Source organism: Rhinoraja longicauda, chromosome 1, assembly GCF_053455715.1.
Source record: "Rhinoraja longicauda isolate Sanriku21f chromosome 1, sRhiLon1.1, whole genome shotgun sequence".
Lineage (NCBI taxonomy): Eukaryota > Metazoa > Chordata > Chondrichthyes > Rajiformes > Arhynchobatidae > Rhinoraja > Rhinoraja longicauda.
Genome location: NC_135953.1, coordinates 118,753,241 through 118,759,240, shown reverse-complemented (window position 1 = coordinate 118,759,240; position 6,000 = coordinate 118,753,241).

The following is a 6,000-nucleotide window of genomic DNA, read 5'->3' as shown; positions in this document are numbered from 1 at the left end:
TTTGAGATATCAGGAGAGGCTGGATAGGCTAAAATATTTTCTCTTGGCTGAGGAGTGACCTTTTGAGGTGTATAAAATCATGAAATACATAGATCAGGTGAATAGCTACACTCTTTTTGCCAGGGTCGGGAAATCATAAACTAGAGGCCATTGACTGAAGGTGAGAGGCAAAGTAATTAAAAGGGACCTGAGGGGCAACGTTTTAACATATCTGATGTCTGATGTGTCATATACATGTCTGATGTGTATATGAAACGAGCTGCCAGAGGAAGTGGTAGTGGGCGGGTACAATTATGATACTTAAAAGCCACTTAGACAGGTATGTGGATAGGAGAGATACGGGTGAGGTGCAGGCAAGTCGGGTTAGCTCATTGGGAAACTTGGTTGACGAGGACGAGTTGGCCGAAGAGCCTATTTCCATGCTATATTGTTCTGTGACTCTAACAAATTACCAGATGGACAGAAGCAAAAAATTCAAGGATGAAAATGTATAATGCAACTTTATTATAGCAATTAAATATTATTTTCCAATAATTCAAGAGAATTCACAAATTCCTTTCATGACCTACAATGCCGTTATGTTTAAGTGCTTGCATAACCTGATTTAAAACTGAACCAAAATATGAAAAAAAGATCCTTTCAACTAGTAGATATACCAGTCAATCAGATTTTCAGCTGAAATTCTATTGAGTCATCATAAGAAAGCAGTGACATTGTGGTGCAGCAGTTAGTGTTGGTGTTGGACAGCTACATGGACATGAGTTTGAGGTGTTGGGATGTTGTGTGGGGATTGTATGCCCTCCCTGAGGCCACATGAGTTTGAGGTGTTGGGATGTTGTGTGGGGATTGTATGCCCTTCCTGAGACCACATGAGTTTGAGGTGTTGGGATGTTGTGTGGGGATTGTATGCCCTTCCTGAGACCACATGAGTTTCTCCAGGGTGCTCTGGTGTTTCACCAAAACCCAAGGATGAGCTAGTTGTTAGATTAATTGTCTACTATAAATCACTCCCTGAGATATAGGCATCAGGAGAAGCGGGGGAGTTGATAGATGTGTGAGAGAGAATATATTGCCAGGAAGAAAGTGTGTGAATGGGGTAATGGGATTACTCTGAGAGTTGGTAAAGGTTTCATGGGCTGACTGGCCTCCTGCTGTGTCCTGACTAATTTGAAATTATGTGAAATAAGATGAATTAGTTATCTGCATGCCTTCGACTCAAGGCATTGCACCCGCAGTGAACTGTATAATTAACAGCCTGAAACCTGAGAGAAATCGAGGGGATGGGAAGACATTTAAACTGTAGGATATTTGATTTCATGTCGCTTGCAGGGAGAAGGGCCACGTAAGAAAACCACCCAGACAGCATAAGGACTGATTAATGTAAAGAGAACTGAGCATAATGGACCAGACTACCATATCCCCTTCTTAAACACGTGAGACCAAAGAACGGGCTGCTTGGTCCATATTTATTGAACACATGATACACAGTCTGAAGGGAAAAGCAGCTGTGGCAATAACCTCATTGAACGTAGGACAAAGCAGTGCGAGAAGATGAAGGGCATTGACGGAGTAACTGGATTGCAGCCTCTCTTCACCTTCCATGCAATTTATTTAAATGTTTCATGATAATTAGGGTCCCAGTGAAATCAATTGGAATAGATCTATCCGAACACTCTATACCCTGATCTGGTACAGAATAACAGCAATTTTCAACGATTCAAAAATATCTGTGGCATTTGTTTGCAATTGGTCAGAATGTGGTATCAAAACATCCAGCTAACATTACCATATCTTTCAACATGATATAACCTTGCTTTGAAATGGGTTGTCAGATGAGCTAAATAAAGTTTTGATGACAGCACCATATTTCTGTCTATTTAAATGTACATGAAATAGACTGTTTAGTTATAACCAGGTCTAATATTACTTTCTTTAATCATTGACAGAATCCTTTGATCTCTGGAGAAAAAATGGTTTAAGGTGAAGTAATTTTCAATTAGGGGTTTGGTCACTCATGTAGCTTTCCAAAGGTTAGCTTTGTCTTTTATATGATATTTAATTACTATACATCAGAAATAATGGTAAGTGAACTCTTGCACTTACCATGAGTATCCTGATTAGTGAAAATACAAATTTAAGTATCCAAAGTGTCAAAGGCCCAACTGGAATAAGAAAATCAGTCTGAGTTTATCTCCTGCAGTTAATGCTGGTGACACAAATTGGCCTGGAATAGACAAGAAAATAATTGATAAAGGATGTAAATTGTTAATAGTTCAATGCTGCTATGGCTGAACACTGCCTCAGATCGGATAAAGGAATCTTATTTTCAACAAGGAAGGAATATGATTGCTTCCGTACCAAGAGTGGCATGGTGGCGCAGCAGTAGAGTTGTTGCCTTACAGCGCTTTCAGCACTGGAGACCTGGGTTCGATCCTGACTACGGGTGCTATCTTTACAGAGTTTGTACGTTCTCCCCGTGACCGCGTGGGTTTTCTCTGAGATCTTCGGTTTCCTCCCAAACACGTACAGGTATGTAAGTTAATTGGCTTGGTATAAGTGTAAATTGTCCCTAGTGTGTGTAGGATAGAGTTAATGTGTGGGAATCGCTGGTTGGTGCAGACTCGGTGGGCCGAAGGTCCTGTTTCCATGCTGTAATTCTAAACTAAACTAAAACTAAATATTAGACAAGATTACTTGAATTCGGAAGGTCAAAGCGCAGCACAGAATCTTGTCGAAACAAGAGCAGTGAAGACCAATTGATAATCGAAACTAAAGCAAATGATCAGGTATGCAAACAACTAAAAAAAAGTCATCAGTGAGACATTAAATAGTGAACAACTGTAAGAAACATAGGGGTAACTAGATGGTGCGACAAGGAGTGCGCTGGGATTGACACCCTTTGCTTGACAAGGTGCAAATCCATTTGTCCTGTACCTTCATTTTCCCCAGTCCCCTGGATCAAGAATGTTTTCATTCGTTTTGTGTATTTTGAGGTGGCTAATGAGATCAATGTGGAAACCATGGGCTCTTCTACTGATGGGGCAAGGATGCTGCCTGTCCCGCTGAGTAGATTGTGAGGCTGTGCACTCCTTCCACTGTTTATGCAGAGCTTCTGTACGTGTCTGATGCATGGCCTTGTTCTCAATATCATCCCATATGTTCCCTCTCCACTTTCAGCAATGCTTTCCAAGAGTCAATGAAAATGTTGCACTTCTACAATGATGTTTTAAGCAAGTGCTCGATCAGTGTCAGGACCCTCAAGTTCTCCTGACCAGCCATCGCATGCACGAGACCATGATGGGTAGAAGGCCATGAGACTCATTGTATTCAGATGTTGCTCATATTGTTGAAGGCTGGATGAGCAGAAGGGTGTGAGATTTGATGCTTTATTTCTTTTGTTTCCTGTATATGTCTAGAATAAACAGTTTGTTTATAACCCTGCAAGGTTCTTTCTCTGTGTAGGAAGGAACTGCAGATGTTGGTTTAATGAAGATAGACACAAAAAGCTGGAGTAACTCAGTGGGACAGGCAGCATCTCTGGATAGAAGGAATGGGAAACATTTTGGGTCGAGATCCTTCTTCTTTCTCTAATCATTGATACAAATACTCAAAATTTACTTGTGTCATTACAACGCCTGCTCAGGTGCAGTGCTTCAAGACGTCATCTTGTCTTTACCATTAGCAAAGTGACTGGTCATAAATAACAAGCCTGCCAGAAAACAGATTAAGAGATGAAACACGAGCAAGTTTGCAGATGACACAAAGCTGGGTGGCAGTGTGAACTGCGAAGAGGATGTTAGGAGGTTGCAGGGTGACTTGGACAGGTTGAGTGAGTGGGCAGATGCATGGCAGATGAAGAATAATGTAGATAAATGTGAGGTTATCCACTTTGGCAGCAAAAACAAGGAGGCAGGTTATTATCTCAATGGTGTCAGACTAGGTAAAGGGGAAGTGCAACGAGACCTGGGTGTCCTTGCACACCAGTCACTGAAAGTAAACGTGCAGGTACAGCAGGCAGTAAAGAAAGCTAATGGCACCTATTTTCTATGTTTCTATGGAGTCTCTAAGACCAGGGCCGTCTTAACGCATGGGCCTGATGGGCACTTGCCCGGGGCCCCATGAGCATAGGGGCCCCATGCTGATCTGTGTACGTTAAATGACTTGCAATAAATAAATACTACTTTAAAAATGTAGGTTCAATAAGTGCTTTTTTCGCAACATTTTCGGTCCCTAAGTGCTTCTCACAGCGATCTGTAAGTGCTTTTCGCAACAATGTAGCACCCTAAGTCCATCGCTAAGTGCTTTTCGGTAAGTGCTTTTCGCCGGAACGACAGGGGGGGGGGGCTGGTAGGGAAAGGGGGGTGGGGGAGAGTAACGGTTGGGGCCCCAGTACACTGCTTTGCCCGGGGGCCCATAATGCTGTAAAAATGGCCCCGTCTAAGATCCATGTTAATGGTAATGTTAGCTGGGTCAAAAATTGTATTTTTCCATTTCATCTCATTGTTGATGTCAGCAAAAAAGTACCCATTTTTCTGCACAAATAGCATTTTCATGAATCAAACCCAAACACTGATCATCTTTTTGATGATCCCTTTAAATATTCCTTAAATGGGAATGGGAAAGGCTTGAGGTTGGGAGAATGGGGAGAATCCTTCCCACAGCTCTGTGATGGGTTCGCAATTCGAATGCACATTGTAAGCTGCCTTGTTGAGAACCAATTTGGCAGTGCTGGAGTTAGATAAGCATTGTAAGTCCTCCGAGTCACAATCTCTCTACTCTGCAGTTTGTGCAAGCAGTTTATATTACTGCACATAGCTCTAGAGACAACAAGAGTCAGAATTGAGTGCACAAGCACCATGCAGTAAATATAAAGTAATTTCACCAGCACCCACTACTCGGCCACAATTGGTGACCTGATCTGATCTTTTTCGTTCTATCTGGTTTAAAAGAAAATATTGCCCTTTAAGCCGTGATTCCTCCCTGCTTTATTTGGATACTGATCCTGCATATCGTCAGGCAAATGATACAGAAATTGTGAACTGATTTGCAAGTACAGAATAAACACTGAATCATTACGAGAGAAAACATTGATCTTGCTCGGTCACTATTTTACTTTCCTCTTTTTTGAATGGTCCTTCCATAAGATAGGGCACAGTCTGATTCACCTCTACCTCATTGCAGACATTGGACTTTGTCTCTGGACTTGGTGCACTACAGGTACCTGGTGCTGAGAAATGTATGTCTGCATGCTCTATGTTTTCTTGAGTTTGGCTTGATTGTAACTATGTTTAATATGATCTGATTTGATTGGACAGCAGGCAAAACAAGGCAACGCTAATAATCATAAACCTAAACTTATTTCAAGTGTTTACACATTTTTCCACTAACAGATAAAATAGAAAGCATAAAGAGGATCGTACCACTTTCTTTGTATAATTTGTGGTGGGAGACCTGTTCCTGTGTTTGAATAGATAGCCCATCAAATGCTGCCCCTTGGCAACTTCATCCAAAAACAATGTCGGTATTGCACAAAAGTTGATGATACCCAATTTATCGACATTAAAATCCTTCCCAACATTGTCACTTAATTCTTACACTTCTTGTTCAATAACCAGTTACTGGTAGAGCAGAAATTTCATCCAGTAATAGACAATAGACAATAGACAATAGACAATAGGTGCAGGAGTAGGCCATTCAGCCCTTCGAGCCAGCACCGCCATTCAATGCGATCATGGCTGATCACTCTCAATCAGTACCCCGTTCCTGCCTTCTCCCCATACCCCCTCACTCCACTATCCTTAAGAGCTCTATCCAGCTCTCTCTTGAAAGCATCCAACGAACTGGCCTCCACTGCCTTCTGAGGCAGAGAATTCCACACCTTCACCACTCTCTGACTGAAAAAGTTCTTCCTCATCTCCGTTCTAAATGGCCTTAATATAGTAAGAAGAACAGACATTGTCTTAGACTCTGCTAAAACACATATCACTGACTCAGTCTCTT